The 17840-nt window shown below is 45.4% G+C and overlaps 1 protein-coding gene and 1 pseudogene across 3 annotated transcripts in view; both read left to right on the top strand.

Moving 5' to 3' along the window:
* PPARD (peroxisome proliferator activated receptor delta) overlaps window positions 1-17840 on the top strand; it is an 84984-nt gene that overhangs the window by 21181 nt on the left and 45963 nt on the right. The gene's annotated exons all lie outside the window — the stretch shown is intronic.
* Window positions 3355-5015, top strand: LOC135268387 (small ribosomal subunit protein uS10-like; annotated as a pseudogene).

Below are 17840 nucleotides of genomic sequence, written 5' to 3'. Positions count from 1 at the left end.
TGTGGCACTCTTTATAACTCTAGCTCACTGCCTGTTTTCTCAGGCTTACAAACTTCTAGGGAATATAGGGTAGTGCTTAAGAGCCAGACTCTGTGGGGCATGGGGGTGATAACTGTAGACCCTCTACCCCTGGGGATTAAATGAGCTCATACATGTAACGGCACAGAGGAGGCACTCACTGAATGTTGATTGTTTTATTAGTGTCATTAGACTCTCGGCACCCAGTACCATAGGTGGATGCTAGTCATTATTGGTTGGACCAAACAGAACTTCAAGGCAGCTGAGGATGGTGCCTCATACCTGTAATACCAGCACTTTGGGAGGCCAAGTTGGGAGGGTCATTTGAGGCCAGGCATTTGAGATCAGCCTGGGCAACATAGTGAGACCCTATGTCTATTTATTTAAAAAATCAAAATAATATTAAAAAAAGAAAAAGAACTTCAGTGTTATTTGTCTTTCTCTTTGCATCTGAACATTGGCTTGAGTAGGTATTAACCCAAGTCCAGTGATTATCTGTGGAGCCCCACAGGGTACTTCTGAGTGGCAGTAGCCTAGAGTGTGCTTCTGCCAACTCCTGCCAACCCCTGCCTGGGCCCTGGAAAAGGCAGGGAGGTGCAGCGAGGACTCTTCTGGCCTGAGGATGTCTGTAACCCCCAGACCTTATGTTTAGTTTTACACCTTGCTGAGGTTCTGGCTTTTGAATATGAACTCTGGAGTGGTAGGGGTCTGTGTCCCATGGGGGCAGGTGGTTCTGGGTGTTGGGCATGAGATGATGGAGGAAGGGCTTGCTGCTTGCAAGCTGTTTATCTAATTAGTGACAAACAGTAGATGACACCTTGAGAAAACTGTGTGGGAGCTTTGAAATTAATCAGATGCCACCAATGGCTAGGATCGTAGGAATTGGGGAACTGTCTTTTTTTGGGATTTGGGACTGGCACTTGAGCATAAGTTTTTATGCATGTGTTTTATAATTTAGTTAAAAATATTTTAGTTATATAAATAATGCTCATTTGTTATGGATTATTAGAAAATACAGGTTAGCACTGAGAAGAAAAAATATATAACCACACGTAAGTGGCTGCTTTGATCTATGGGGTTTTTTTTTTTTTTTTGGACCTATGTTATTTTCAAATTGTGTATACCTAGTTACTTTAACATTTAGTTTTGTGACTTGCCTTTCCCATTTTTCAGGTGGATTCCTGGTGTCTGCTTGTCTTCCAGCCTCCCCTCGCGCTTGTGGGAAAGGCATTTGGCCTAGAGGGAGGCACTTGGAAAGAGCTGTCTGGTTGTTCCTTGATGTTATTGCCAAATGGGCAGAGGGTAGAGAGGTGCACAAAGTCTTACTCTGCCTCTCCCCATCTGTGTCTCTCCCTGTCTCTGTCCAGCGCCCCATCTGCTCTGCCTAGTCACCACTCCTGCCTTTTTTTTCCTTCCGTACAAATCCAGAAATGGATACCACCTCCAGTCTGAAGGTTTCCTTCTATGGCTTTTAGGGATGACTGAGGAGCTCAGAAAAAAAGATGCACAGAGAGTAGATGGGAAGGATAATGCCAGGACTGGGGGTGGGGGTCTTGGGAAGAGCAACTCAGAGGAGGGCCTGGGTCCCTGGCTCTGTCTTGAGTCAGTGCAAAGAAGCTTCGTGGGTGATGGGTTGGGGCAGGGCAGGCAGCAAATGGCTGCAAGGGCTTCTCTCTGAAACAGCAACCAAGCTGGCCAGGAAGAGGCCTAGAGAATAATGGTCCCAGATAGGGGCCAGACGTAGGGGAGAAGAAAATGTGTCTCGATAGCACCTGCTCTTCTACCCTGTCCCCACTCTTTCTATGATCTTTTCAGAGATTCTCTCTCTTTCTGCCTAATCTGCTTCCCTCACCTGACAGTGTCCAGGTACAGTAGTTTGACACATCTGGTTTATCTGGCTACTGTGCTCTACTGACAACTGTGTGGCAGCAGCGGCACAGCTTCTTGGCACCTCTCTGGGCAGTAGACAGGGATACAGCATAGAGAAAGATGTTCCATGCATCAGGAGCTCAGATTCCGTTCCAGAAAAACGTCTCAAAACCAGGGAGAAAACTGAAGAAGAGGTATTTTGTGGAGAACAAGCTATGCCACCCTGTCACTTCTTACAGAATAAAATGGGGTCTCGGCAGTAGACAAGGAGAAGACCTCTCTGAGCTCTGAGGGTGAGTGGGAGTTGGCTTCTTAGGTCTTTTCAGGCGAGCTACTTTGGCCTGCACACAGGTTGGACCAGGAATTTATGCTTAAGAGCAGGCTGATTTCCATAAGCTTTGTGTTCCTGTGGGCTTGCCTGGATCATGCCTGTTCTCCTGTGATCCCAGTCCTGGTGAGACCCGCTAGCAGGGCAGGATAGCTTCCTGTACGTCCCCTCAAAGCCTGCACCACCCCCTCTCCCTTCCCAGAGCTGTAATTAAGTTCCCATGTGAAACCGTATCCCTCAGCTGACACATGCTTGTAACCACAGCCCTGGCCATTGGACGGCTCATCTGGGGTGACTGATGGGGCTGGTGCCGGGGCCTCCAGACGCTCTCCAGTAGGTCTGAGTAGGTGGTGTGGACCCACCAGGAAAGGGTGGATCCAGTGAGGCGAGGGCCAGGCCTTGTCCAAGAGTCAGAAAGTAGGAAGTCGTGGGGGAGATGAAGGGCGGGTGAGCAGCTAGAAAGTGCCAGGGGACACAAAGATGAGGGAGACAGACAGGCAGCCTTTCATGGCTGGAGGGCATGGACAGGGGGAAACTTTCAAATCACTGAGCCACAGACAGAATGTGAGCAGTTTATTTCATATTCTATGTATTTTTATAGCATAAAATTAAGATATATTTCAAATAACTAAATTCATCACTTTAAAGTATGCATTTTGATGGTTTTTATATATTATATTAACTGTGTTATACAGCCTTCACCACTAATTCCAGGACACTCCGTCACCTAAAAACTCGGTACCTATCAGCAGTTGCTCCATCCCTTATCCATTCCCTGGTTACTAATCTACTTCCCTTCTCTATGGCTTTCCCTATCCTGGACATTTCATATGAATGGAATTGTATCATATGTACCCTTTTGTGTCCGAATCATTTCACTTAGCATGTTTTCGAGGTTTATCCATGTTGCAGCATGTAATAGTACTTTATTCCCTTCTGTGGCTGAGTATTCCATTGTGTATATATATTTTGTTTATTTATAAGTTGGTGGACATTAGGGTTGTTTCCATTTTTTGACTGCTATGAACATTCATGTACAAGCTCTTGTGGGACATATGCTTTAAGTTCTCTTGGGAATATACTTAGTGAAATTGCTGGGTCATGTGGTAATTCCGTGTTTAACTTTTTTTTTTTTTTGAGACGGAGTCTTGCTCTGTCTCCCAGGCTGGAGTGCGGTGACACGATCTCGGCTCACTGCAACCTCCGCCTCTTGGATTCAAGTGATTCTCCTGCCTCAGCCTCCTAAGTAGCTGGGATTACAGGTGCCTACCACCACACCTGGCTAATTTTTGTATTTTTAATAGAGACAGGGGCTCTTTGAGGAAGACGCGGTCGTAGCTATTGTGGATCGTTAGTCTGCACGCTCCTGCTCCTGACTCACTGCTGTTCGCTCTTGCCGAGGAACAAGTCGGTCAGGAAGCCGCGCAGCAGCCATGGCTTTTAAGGATACCAGAAAAACACCCGTGGAGCTGGAGGTGGCAATTCACCGAATTTGAATCACTCTAACAAGCCGCAACGTAAAATCTCGCTGGAGAAAGTGTGTGCTGACTTGATCAGAGGAGCAAAGGAAAAGAATCTGAAAGTGAAAAGACGAGTTCGAATGCCTACGAAGACTTTGAGAATCACTACAAGAAAAACACCTTGTGGTGAAGGTTCTAAGACATGGGATCGTTTCCAGATGAGAATCCACAAGCAACTCGACCTGCACAGTCCTTCTGAGATTGTTAAGCAGATTACTTCCATCAGTATTGAGCCAGGAGTTGAGGTGGAAGTCACCATTGCAGATCTTAAGTCAGTTATTTTAATAAATTGATTACCAGTTGTTAAAAAAAAAAAAAAAAGAGACAGGGTCTCACCATGTTGGCCAAACTGGTCTCAAACTCCTGACCTCAAGTGATCCTCCTACCTCTCAGCCTCCCAAAGTGCTAGAATTACAGGTGTGAGCCTCCATACCTGGCCTTGTTCCTAAATTCCTAATCTTAGGAGGAAAGCTTTCAGTTTTTCAGAGCTTTGTTTTTTTTTTTAAAGACAGGGTCTCATTCTGTCATCTCGGCTGGAATGCAGTGGTATGATCCTAGCCCACTGCAGCCTTGAACTCCTGGGCCCAAGCAATGCTTACACCTCAGCCTTCCAAATAGCTAAGACTACAATCCTCCTGCCTCAGCCTCCCAAAGTGTTGAGGTTACAAACGTGAGCCATGGCACCCAGCCAATAATTTTTGAAAATCCAAAAGGTTTTCCCACTTTCCCTCCTCAGGCTCTCAACTATCCAGTTTCTTCCTCTTAGTTCCCTCTTAACCACTTTGGTTTGTGAGTATGCACCTATGCATTCTCTATTATTACACTGTTACTCTTCAGGCATATGCCTGTCTGCTATACTCACTGGTCTGCACCTTGCTTCACTTATTATATATTGGCCATCTTTGCACACCAGACGTGTAGAGCTTCCTCATTCTTTTTTTACAGTTGCCTCATCCATTGTATGGATGTGCCATTCTCTTTTCTTCTTCTTCTTCTTCTTTTTAAGACAGATTCTTACTCTGTCACCCAGGCTGGAGTACAGTGGCATGATCTCAGGTCGTTACAACCTCCGCCTCCAGGGTTCAAGTGATTTTCCTGCCTCAGCCTCCTGAATAGCTGGGATTACATGTGCACGCCACCATGTCTGGCTGATTTTTGTATTTTCGGTAGAGACAGGGTTTCACTTTGTTGGCTAGGCTGGTCTTGAACTCCTGACCTCAAATGATTCCCCCATCTTGGCCTCTCAAAGTGCTGGGATTACAGGCATGAGTCACCGTGCCCAGCTTGGATGTGCCATTCTCCTGTTCATTGATGAATGTGCAGGTGGTTTCCAGCTTTTTTGGCAATGAATAACCTTGCCATTTTGCACAGAGATAAACAGATTGGTGCAGTGATGGAGACAGACACTGGGGAAATAGGGAAGGCTTCCAGAGGATACTTACGAAAGGCTCAGGGTGAGTGAGCACTGGTATCTGAGTGGGCTTTGCAGGCCTGGCAGAATTTCAGCAGGCTGAGATGTTGTAGGAAGGGCAAATATGACTAAAGAAAAGAACAACAGCTCAGGTGTGACTCGGGAAATGAAGAGTATTATCTATTCCTGCATAACAAATTACCCCAAAATTTAGTGACTTAAAACAATACTTACTATCTTGCAGTTTCTGTGGGTTAGGAGAGATTTACACAAGAATGTGAATACCAGAAGGTGAGGATTGTTGTCAGCCATCTTAGAAGGCTGACTCTAATAGCAAGTTGCAGTAAGGATAGGATTGGCCAAGGCAGCAGATGGAGCCATGATTGTAGACAGTCTTACATGCTTAGCTGAGAGGTTCTCAGAGATTGATCTGAGAACAGTGGGAGCCATGAAAGGTCTTTGAGCAGGAGAATAATGTGATAGCTGCCATCCAGGACAATTAATCTGTTAGCATTTATACTACAGGGGTCAAAATGGAGAGAGATACACAGGCAGAGGCCTAGATTAGGAGATGGCTATAGTAGTGTAGGTGAGAAATTCCTGGCCTGTAGTACTAAATGCTTTTTTTTTTTTTAAAGACAGTCTCGCTCTGTCACCCAGGCCGGGGTACAGTCACATGATCATGGCACGCTGCAACCTCTGCCTCCCAGGTTCAAGCAATTCTAGCGCCTCAGCCTCCTGAGTGGCTGGGACTACACGCGTGCACCACCACGCTGGGCTAACTTTTGTATTTTTAGTAGAGATGAGGTTTTGCCATGGTGGCCAGGCTGGTCTTGAACTCCTGGCCTCAAATGATCTACCCACCTTATTCTCCCAAAGTGTTGGGATTACGGGTGTGAGCCACTGTGCCTAGACTCTGTACTAAATACTTTAGCTACATATTCTGTCTTCAAAATGACCACAGAAAGAAAGTATTACTGATTTATAATATGCATATGGTCTTGCGTATGGTCACACTTATGACTTGCATATGGTCATACAGGTATAGGTTGCAGAGCAACACTCAGGCCTTTCTGGCTTTGATGACTGTGCCTTTGGTGGCACTGGAAATGGAAAGGTGGGGGTGACTTTTTCCATTCCCTGGATGCTAAAAGGAAATGGAGGAGTCTAAGAGGTTGACATTTTGAACCTGGATGGCTGGGACAAAGATGACAATGTGACAGGAAGAGAGGCCAGAGGAAACACTGGTGTGGTGGGAGAAGGTGAGTTATTCTGGAACATGGGGCATTTGTTGGCAGAGTCCTTCCCAATGATAGGGGGAGTGTAAATAGTTCCTGTACTTTGTATATGAAGATATACTCTCAGCCCAAAAAGCCTCTAAATGTAGAGAAAGGATATGGTGGTGTGGTGGCGGTTTGAACACTGGGTTTGCGCAGATAGTGACAGTAACTGGCACTGGGTTGTGCTTTAGATTTTAACAGCCCATTTACTTCTTTTGAGACTCACACAACCCAATTGAGGTTATCATCATTCCCTATCTGATTGATGAGGAAACCAAGGCTCAGAAAAATCGATTTACTCAAGGAGAAACAGTGTTTCAATTACTTACTGCTGTGTAACAAATCACCTGGGAAACTCAGTAGTTTAAAACAACCGCCATTTATCCATTCTCTTGATTGTGTGAGTTGGGCCCAGCAGCGTGGTTCTGCCCCACATGATGTTGGCCGAGCTTTCCCATCTGTGTGTTTAGCTGCACTGTAATGTCTAAGGGGGCTTCTCTCTGCGTGGCTTCTAATCCTTCAAGAGTCTATCCTGAACTTCTTGCAGTATGGCATCTGGGGGCCAAGACCGTGGAAGCCAGTCCTATTGAGGCCTGGGCTCACATCCCAGAACATCACCTCAGTCACATTCTATTGGTCAAAGCTGTCACTGAGGCAGCCCAGATTCTAGGATGGGAACTAGACTCCTCTACTTCCTGATGAAAAGAGTGGCAAAAGGTTTGTAGCCATCTTTAAAACACAAGCAGTCGGTAGTGAATACCTGGATATGAACCCAGGTCTGTGTGACTCAGACTCAGGGTTCTTTCTGCCACACCACATTGCATCCCTTTCTGCTTCTGGCTCCTTGGGAGTTGCAAAGCTTGCTGGATCTTTCCTGTGATTGGAGAGGACTAATTTTTCTTGCGGTATCCCAAAGTGGAAGTTGCACCAGTCATCCACCTTTTCATAGATTAGTATCCAAGATCACTGTGTCTTAGGGAATCTTCCAAAATAGGCTTGCTCTAGGGATTTGCTAGCTTCTCCCAGGCTTCAGCAGTGATAGCCAGACATGCAAGGAATTTCGCTTTGGAGTTTCCCTTTCTGCACTTAGTGGCCTTTTGATCCATAGTGCTTGCTGGGTGAGATTCCTGCTGCATTGTAGCCAGATGTGGAGGCTAGCTCTGTTTTGAGTTATCCCAGATAGTATCCAAGTCCAGTGAGCCCCATACTTGGCTCACCTGGCATATTCATCAGGGAGTTTTGGGGAAAAGGTAGATTCCTGGGCCTTCCTCTTGCCTATTGAATTAGAAGTCCCAGGGATGGGATCCAGGAACCTGCATTTAAAGCTCCCCATTGATTTGGGGGTGCAGCTTGGTTGGGAAACCACTGACTTCCAGTTGCTGGCACTCTCCCTCAGCCCAATCATTTCAGAAAGATGCCTTTGAAGTCACTGATCAGAGGAGGCCACATGGGAGAGAATGATTTGTCCAGAGGGCCTCATACTTCACAACCAGGAAGTGACTCCTGAAAGTGTCCAGGAAGTTTCTGTCTGAATCTGCTCAAATCTTTGATGTTGTTTTGCATGATTGGTAGTAGCTGAGCTTTATGGTGGCTGCTGGGTTTTTTCTTTTAAAGTGTTTGCAGAGAGGAGCAAGCTCTTCTTTTTGTGACTTTTTAGCAGTTTTGTTGAGATATAAGTCATAAGCAGTCAGCAGATGCTCCCTAACCAGGAGCTACTTGGTCTGATTTATTTGGAATATGAAATTCCTTTGCTTGGCTGTCTGGTTGGTATCTTTGGTATGAAGAATATGATAACCCTAGAGATATCTAAATTAGCACAACAGTTGGACCTTTCTATTGGATGTATTTAAGGTACACTTGGAAAGGTAGATTTTAAAACCCTGGATAATTTGGTTTGCCAGTTAAATAAACTTCTATATTTTAGAATATTTGGAAAATAAAGATAAACATAAAGAGACCATAAAAATTACCTAGAACCTTTCTCTCAGAGAATTTCCATGGTTAATGTTTTGATGGCTATTCATCCTCACCCCCCCATGACCCTTCACACCCCCTCTTTTTTGAAAACCATATTGAGGTCATATTGAATGTGACTTTTTAGCAGTTTTGTTGAGATATGTCATAAAGTCCAACTGTTTCCAGTGTAAAATTTGGTGATTTTTAGTATTTACAAAGTTGTGTAACCATCACCACAGTCTAGTTTTAGAACATTTTCTTAGTCCCCAAAAGACATCTTTTTGTGTGTGTGTGTGATGGAGTCTGGCTCTGTTGCCTAGGCTGGAGTGCAGTGGCGTGATCTCGGCTCACCACAATCTTCTCCTGCCTCAGCCTCCCCAGTAACTGGGACTACAGGCGTGTGCTACCACGCCTGGGTAATTTTTTTTGTATTTTTTTTTAAAGCCAGTCAAATTTAGCAGTGGGGGGTTGTATACCAACTTTAGTGACACTAATAACCCACTACCATCAGATCCACTACCATCGGACCAGCCTTTTTTTTTGTATTTTTAGTAGAGACGGGATTTCACTGTGTTAGTCAGGATGGTCTCGATCTTCTGACCTCATGATCCCCCTACTTAGACCTCCCAAAGTGCTGGGATTACAGGCATGGGCCACCGCACCCGGCCCCAAAAAGACATTTTGCAATCCGTTAGCATGTACTCCCCTTTCAAAGCCCCCCCTCAGCCCGCACTCCAGCCCAAGACTTTCACTTATCTGCTTTACCTACAGATTTGCCTATTCTGGACGTTTCATATAAATGGGATCATACAATATGTGGTCTTTTGTGATTAGCTTCTGTCACTGGACATAATCATGGTACTGTTTTGAAACCTGCTTTAAACATTTATATCACTAGCAATTTGAATACAGTTTTCAAGAATGTGCTTTTAATAGCAGAGCAATATTCATTCTTATGAGAATATCTGATCTTATTTAATCAGTCCTGCCAACAGACATTTAGGTTATTTCTCGCTTTTGCTATTGTAGCCGATGTTCCCTGCACACAGAAATTATTTTGTTGATTTATTGGTTAATTGTCTGAATCTGTGACTACATCAAAAGCCCTTTGAGGGCAGTCACCTTGTCTGTCTCCCCTACTACTTGGCATGGTTCCTGTCACTTGGTAGATATTCAGTTTTTAAAGATAGAGAGAGAGAGCGAGAGAGAGAGAGAGAGCGAACATGCACATGAATTTTGAATGAATCAAAATGTAATATTGATAAATGTTGCCATATTGCCAAATTATAGAAAGTTACACTAATTTACCCTCTCACTGCAGTATAAGAGTACCTGATTCCCTGTTCCTTTGAATCTGGGTTAATTTGTACAGAAAGTCCTGTGACCTTTTGAATGATGATATTCTCCAACCTGTCAACCAGTTAGTTTGGGAACTCATGCATATCCCTGTCTGTGGGCCAGGAAGGGTCTGGCTGTTGGGAAAGATGGTGGTGTATGGGAGCTCTGGCCTCCCGGTCCTCACTGTGGCTCTGTGGTATTGTATCGTTTCCTGTTGCCCTTAGAAAATCTGCATCGTGTTCTCTGGCTACTTCCTCTGTTGTGTGTAGGCATGTTGAGGAGTGAGTGGAGTTGGGTGGGTAAAGTATGTGTAAGAAGATACTGGTTCTGGCTGCTGATTGGAGTGCCTTTTGAAGTTGTCAGGAGAAATGTCACTCTGGAAGTTCAGTGTCTTCAAAAATAGAAATGAAGAAATGCTTCCAGGAAATCTGATGCAACTGGCCCAGTCTGCCCCCTCTGAGGGTGGTGGGCACCCACATGGCTGGTAAACGCGTCATGAGTCACCTCACCCACTGGCCACAGTCCCTGCTCCTCTCCACACACTTCCTGTCTGGAAAAGCCTGCTACCCGCCCATGATGAAGAGTCACCCCAGAGAGCTTGCCAGGCATGTGGGGCAGGTCTTCCCAGGTCACAGCAGCCTCCTGCTCATGGGTTTCACAGCAGTTCTTCTCCCCAAAGACGAATTATGGCAACTGTTTTTTAGATAAATATGTGAAATATATGGTTGGGATTGAAAAAAAAAAAAGAGCAGCTGGATGCAAGGTAGCTCTTGTGTATAGCAGGAAGCTCACACGGACTCCGTGATGGGGCAGTTAAGTCCCCAGAATTTATCTTCTCCAACAGCTGGCTGTTCATTCTTTTCTTCTCATGGTTTTCCTGTCATATTTCCCTTGAGGTTTCCTCCAAGCCTTCCCCTGCTCACCCCACACCCTCTCAGAAGGTGCTGCCTCATGTAACTTTGCCAAGCTCTCAAGCGTTATAGGTGCCTTTACCTTCTTTTTTTTTGTATCTTAGAAATCACTCGTATGTTGTTCTCTCTCACATAATTGTTCTTTATTATTACTTCAGAGGTTGCCAAGTACCTACTGTATGCCTAGTAGGTTGTTAGACTCCAGGACAATGCAGAAGAAAGAGACCGGACCCTGCCCCCTAGGAGGGTAGACGTCTGTTCTCTCTTGGCCTCCGTTTCCCTTCTCTGATTGCGCCTTTGCTGCCCTGGTTCCTCTTCCTCTTTCCAATGCCTGAGTGTGAACATTCTTCGGGCTTCTGCCCTCTCTTCTCTTCTCTTACCTTCTCCCTCCACGCACTTGTCCCTTCCTGTGGCTGTGACCGTCTGCTCTTAGAGCTACCAAATGCTAAGCTTCTTTTCTCCTGAACACCAGGTCCCCGTGTCCACCTGCCTGCTGGAGTATGCAGCCCTAAAGGCAGAGCCCACCTTTGTCTCTGCTCTTTGCACATCCCCTTTCTGTTAATAATCCGTCATTCTCTCAGTTTCCGGGAGCCTCACTGACAGCTTTAAGCCTCGTTCCTCTACCATGCACAGTTCGTTCCTCCTGTTCTTTTGAGTGTTTCTCCCCAGTGATTTTACTTCCTGTGGTGAGTTGGATGGTTGCCCCTCCGAAAGATACATCCAGGTCCTAACCCCTAGACCTGTGGACATGACCTCCTTGTTTAGAACAAGACTCACTGCAGAGATTCTTCCCTGTGCTGCAGGTCTACGTGAACTGTGCTCACTGGCTTCCTCTCTCGGCCTGGCCTGAAATAGTGACCATATTTCCAGTCCACATAGTGATTACATACTTATTACTCTGTTTGAGCTCCCCAGGTCCAAAGGCAAGGTTCACTGCCTGCCCTCTCCACTAACTCCTAGGTCAGGAGACATGCTAGGTTGTGTGCACAGCAGCTACAAGTGTGGTTTTTGAAGTGGGTCTCGGTTTTGAATCCTGGTTTTGTCATTTATTAGCCAAGGGCCTTTGACAGATTGTAACCTTTCTGGGCTCCAATTTCTTCTTCTGTAAAACGGGGCTAATGGATTGTTGTGAGGATTAGATTGCATAGTGTCTAGCACTGTGCCTGACACTCTGAGCTTTATGACCAGAGAGATTCAGTGGCTAGCCTAATCACTCAGTCTACACTTGGAGGATCCTAAGCTTGGATGAGCGTAGGAGCTCTGACTTAAATCCGGCCTACTTGTATGTCATTCTGCCACAGTTGTCTTCATCTCTCCACAGTTTGTCCTGGAGCTGGGCATGGTGGGGGCTAAGACAATGGATTACAGAGCTATAGGTCTAGGGGGACATGTAGAATATGTGCCTATATGAGGTGGATGACAATGTGGGTAAGAGCATGTGCTCTGAATTTAGACCTGGGTTCAGATTCAGGCTCTATGCCCCTATCTCAGTGACTTTGGGAGACTTTTCTTTGCCTCTCTGAGCCTCAGTTTCCTCATCTGTAAATTGGGAATAACAATGGTACATAGGCTGGGTGCAGTGGCTCACGCCTGTACTCCCAGCACTTTGGGAGGCTGAGGCAGGTGGATCATGAGGTCAGGAGTTTGAGACCAGCCTGACCAAGTTTTCGATGGTGAAACTCTGTCTCTGCTAAAATACAAAAATTAGCTGGGCGTGGTGGTGCGTGCCTGTAATCCCAGCTACTCAGGAGGCTGAGACAGGAGAAGCACTTGAACCTGGGAGGCAGAGGTTGCAGTGAGCTGAGATTACACCACTGCACTTCAGCCTGGGTGACAGAGTGAGACTCTGTCTCAGAAAACAAACAAACAAACAAACAAACAATGGTACATACCTGTCTTAGTCTGTGCTGCTGTAACAAAATACCTGAGATGGTAATTTATAAACAACAGAAATTGCTTTCTCACAGTTCTGGAGGCTGGAAAGTTCAAGATCAAGGCATTGGCAGGCGTGGTATCTGGTGAAGGCTGCTGTTTACTTCTAAGATGGCACCTTGTTGCTGTGGATGAATGTTGTGTCTTACATGGCAGAAGGATGGAAGTGGCCCAGCTAGTTCCCTAAGAGCACTAATCCATTCATGAGGGCAGAGCCCATATCATCTCACCACCTCCCAAAGGCCACACCTCTTAAACTGTTGCATTGGGGATTAAGTTTCTTTTCTTTTTTCTTCTTTTTTTGAGATGGAGTTTCGCTCGTTGCCCAGGCTGGAGTGTGATGGTGCTATCTCGGCTCACCACAACCTCTGCCTCCTGGGTTCAAGCGATTCTCCTGCCTCAGCTACCCAAGTCACTGGGATTACAGGCATGCGCCACCATGCCCGGCTAATTTTGTATTTTTAGTAGAGATGGGGTTTCTCCATGTTTGTCAGGCTGGTCTCAAACTCCCGACCTCAGGTGATCCGCCCACCTTGGCCTCCTAAAGTGCTGGGATTACAGGTATAAGCCACCGGGCCCAGGCGGGGATTAAGTTTCAACGTGAATTTTGGAGGGGATGTAACAGTCAAACCATAGCAATACTTTATAGAGTAATCAGGATAATTAAATGAAAGAATCCTCATAAAACAATGAATACATGCCTGACTCTTTGTAAACAATAAATATTAGGTATCACTATTATAGAGACCAGCTTCTGCTGTGGAGAGTGGTAAGTGCCTCGATGCCACAGCCACTGGACATGCAGCTGCATGGATCATGGTACCCCTGTAATTATGTAACAAGAGGACATGGAGAAAAAAGAACATTTCCAATGTTGCCTCCTCTATGACTTGATTCTACCCCTAAGCTGCACAGAGGAGCCTTCTCTGTGCTGGTTAGGGGTAGAATCAAGTCAGAGAGGAGAATCAACTCCATAGCTGCTGGTACTTCTCTTGTGGGGGTTTGTCATAGTCTTTTTTGTATTATGACTATTCTTTAGTCCTTTCATCCCTCCCCTCCCCTCCCCTCCCCTCCCCACCCCATCTTGTGTTGCCCATGCTGGAGTATGGTGGTGTAATCTCTGCCCACTGCAGCCCTGACCTCCCGGACTCAAGTGATCCTCCCACCTCAGCTTCCCAAGTAGCTGGGACTGCTGGTGTGTGCCATCACACCTGGCTAATTCTTTTGTACTTTTTGTAGAGATGGGGTTTCACCATGTTGCCCAGGCTGGTCTCGAACTCCTGACCTCGTGATTCGCCCACCTCAGCCTCCCAAAGTGCTGGGATTACAGGCATGAGCCACCGCGCCTGGCCTAAACTGAAATTTATTAACATTCCACTCTTACATTTCTTATTGACAAACAGAAATATATGCGTTTGTTTAGAATCATTTGAAATTAAGTGTGGATTTGTTTTCAGTTTTCTTACTCAGAATTTGGTGTGCTGCTTCTATCTGAGGAATCATTTGCAAAAGAAAAAACAAAAGAAAGAAAAAGCCTTTTTACTTTAGAATGATTGTAGATAAACTTAGATTTACAAAGAGTTTCTATCTTCCTTCACCCAGCTTCCCCTAATGTTAATCTCTTACATTTAATTCTTTCTTAAATTCTGGAAAATTTTAGCCATTGCCTCTTTGGCTCTCTTATTTTCTCTACAGTGGCCTCTGGAATGCCTCTTAGACATATTGTTGATCATCTGCCACCAAAGACTTTACATTTGTTCTTTCTGTGCTCTTCTATCTGTTTAATCATCTAAGTTTTCTTATTGTGGAGTTTCTTTGGGACTGTCTTATTTCTGATTCTTGGGATGCTACTTCTCTTTTTGTATCTGATGCTTGTGCCCCTTGGTGGTTTATTTCCTTGTGTGGTTTGTAACTTTGGGTTGTGAGTTCATCTCCAGGAGGGATTATCTTTCCTGGGTGATACTTGTGTCCTGAATTATGAAAGTATACCTCAGAGCAGCTTGTTTGCTTCTGCAGGGGCCATGAGTGTTTCAGTGGTCCTGGCTGAGTTTTTAGGTTCATTGCTTAGTGTGACACACCTTCACCACTCTAGTAGTGTAAATTCCATTTTATATCCATGGGCAGGACTAGCTTAGTGATTTAAGAAAGGGTGACCTCCGACCCATACCTGACCCACAGAGCCTTGTAGAAATGGTCAGCTTCTTGTTGCTTTCCCATGTTGGGCGGCGCTTTGAGGCTCTCTTCTTGATACTGGGGCTCAAAGCCACGGGCAGGCTTTAAACCACTTCATACGTGGTTGTGGAAGTCCACAGGCCCTTGTGATGTCAGTTCCACTCACTGTTTATGTTTCATTTCTTCTCATCACTTCTTACACATAGGGCGTTTCTCTTTCTTTCCAGTTTGGCTGCACGTCTAAGGATGTCATTTGTTTTATTTTATCTGGTATTTCTCTGTGATAGTGGTGGAAAGGGGAAGCTCTTTCACGTTAATTTAGTCCAGAATCTGTGTCATATGAAGCCTTCCGTGATCCAGCCCATTCTGCCTCTCCTGCATAAACTTAGTTCTTAACTTTTACACTTCAGCGAATTGAACTATCTGCATACCATGCACTGTAATGTTTAAAAGCACAGGTTTTAGGGTCCAACTGTTTGGCTTGGAACCTATCCTTTCACGACGTATAATTTTGGACAAGTTACTCGTAACTCAGCTTTCTCATCTGTAAAATGGAGCCCTGATCCCTGCCGGCTCCTTCCATGGTTGCTGCCTCCAGCAGTTCATGCTGCCAGGCCTCTAGGCAATTGCACTGCTTCTTCCTTCCCTGGAAGTGCCTGTCTCTCCTCCTCTCCTTGATCCCTCCCAGGAGAGTGACCTTTACTCCTTCAGGGCTTGGGGTCTTTGTTTCTAGTAGTTATCACGCTGTGGGTTGCTGCTTGTTTACCTATCTCTCTCTCTTTTTTTTGAGATGAAGTCTCACACTGTCACCCAGGCTGGAGTGTAGTGGTACGATCTTGGCTCACTGCAACCTCTGCCTCCATGGTTCAAGCGATTCTCTTGCCTCAGCCTCCCGAGTAGCTGGGACTACAGGCGCCCGCCGCTATGCCCAGCTAATTTTGTATTTTTAGTAGAGGTGGGGTTTCACCATATTGGCCAGGATAGTCTCGATCTCTTGACCTTGTGATCCACCTGCCTCGGCCTCCCAAAGTGCTGGGATTACAGGCATGAGCCACTGTGCCAGGCTACGTAGCTCCTTTTTTTTTTTCAAAGCTGATTCTGACCCTCTTGAGAGCAGGGTCTTGTTTTTCTTGGTACTTGAAACTCCTTGCATTCTATTTGACATTTGGTGGGCATTGAGTGTTGCTAGTTGAATTGAATTGCATTGAATTTCTCTGGCTGAGTAGAGGCAAGTGCTGGGAGTGGTATGAGATGCAGATGCAGGGAGTGACAGCAGGAAAGCTTGTTTCTTTGGCACATTTTGTGCCAAGTTGATGGAAATGTGAATCATTATGGCTGGGACACAAGGTAACAATTCTTAGTCTAGCTGAGGGTGCCAGAAACTTAAAACAAGACAGTGGCCAGAAAAAGCCTCTAAATCTTGCAAATTAAAGTGGTTTCCAGCCTTAAGAATGCATGCCCCACATTCCCTCCCCAAACTCAGCTTCTCTGAGTGCCAGGTGGAGGAATACAAACTAATTATATTCCTAGTGGGCCCTGAGAATCTTTAATTTTAGAATAAGGCTGCACTTCTGAAAGTCACAGTTGCCTTAGGAGTAGATGACTCTGTATGCCAGGGGCCTCCAAGGAGACCAGGATGTGAAAACGCAGTACATGGCATTTAGTACCATCACTTCTGACCTCGTTAAGATTTCTATCCCACTGAGACTTAACAACTAAAAAGGGCAGATTAGATGGGTCTGGGGCAGAGCTTAATGGCCTGTGTTATCCTCCTTGGCTTTGCCGGGGTTCTCTGGACTCTTGGGACTCTATCATAGGAATATTCTCAGAAGAAAAGGCAATTGAACCTTTAAAGATCCCCAGATTGTCCATCAGATAACAGTCTCATGAGAATGATGAACAATGACAGCACCAACTCTCAGTTCCCTTGCTGGAATTTCAGGAATCAGCTTGAACTCAGAGGTGGGCACAGGGTTAGGGCTGGAGTCGGCATCTTTGCCCAACACCCATGAACCCCATTAGCTCTTTCCTGACAGCTCTCAGTCTGTGGTCATGTATTAAGCAACTGTGTGTTCAGTACTGTGCTGGGTGCTATTGCTGAAGATACTGAAATAGGAATGCCACAGTCCCTCTTCTCAGAGAGGAGAGCTTGCAGTCTAGTTGGAGAGAATTCCTACCACACAGAAAGCTGCAACCAACAGTGCTCAATAGTAATGCTGTCTGATGTCACTAGGTGCAAGTGTGTCCCTTTGACAGCTTGGTGCTTTTGCTCAAAAGGAGCTGTTCTCTTTCTGAGACTTGGACTATTGGTTTGTTTTTTCTCAGATGACTTGCTAGCACTTTACAGACTGGTCTGAATTAACTAGGACTACCTTTTATCTGTTTCTGAGGAATAGCCCCAAATGTGCTCTCTCAGTCTTTATAAACTTTTCCTTTCTTTCATTTCTCCCAATAATGATAGATTAACTTTACAGTGTCATTTGCTGATCTCCAGGTTCTTCTAGGGGCCCGTCATCAGCCATTGCTGCTTTTGAAGTGTCAAGGTTTGTCCTGTGGACTCTCAGGTAATTTCCTTACCTGTTCAATGAATCCCACTTTCCATTTTTCTAGGAGAGAGTATCTCAAAGTGATTGCTGAATCAGAATGTGTGGGAGTGTGACTTGGAATCTATTACTGAAGATTAGAGGAAAATGTAGCAAATTATGATCTGAAGCAGTTATGGATGGATTCATGGATGCAGATTCCAACTGATTTGGGTAGTCTGTAGTCTCAAGCAGTTGTGGAAGCTCCGTTAGTCATGAGCAACTCAGCCTCCTTCCAGTTCCCTGTTCTGCCATTGTTAGGGTGTGGCTGCTGTCCTCATGGTCCAAAATGATTGCCCTGGCTCCACATCTCACACCACATTCCAGGCAGTGAGAGCAAAAGACAGAAGAATGATGTCTCACCTCTCTTCAAAGGAGACTTCAACAATGCCTGCCTCTACCAGTTGCTGTGAATGAAGGAGTTATTTCATACCTCAGAGCCAGTTACCTCTTTTTTTTTTCTTTTTTTGAGACAAGGTCTTGGTTTGTTACCCAGGCTGGAATGCAGTAGCAGCATGATCGT

This window comes from Aotus nancymaae, unplaced genomic scaffold (assembly GCF_030222135.1).
Source record: "Aotus nancymaae isolate 86718 unplaced genomic scaffold, 86718_ANA_hifiasm-v0.15.2.pri h1tg000040l, whole genome shotgun sequence".
NCBI classification, from domain to species: Eukaryota; Metazoa; Chordata; class Mammalia; order Primates; family Aotidae; genus Aotus; species Aotus nancymaae.
The sequence above is the reverse complement of the archived record's forward strand: the minus strand, read 5'-3'. Positions and strand labels throughout refer to the sequence as shown.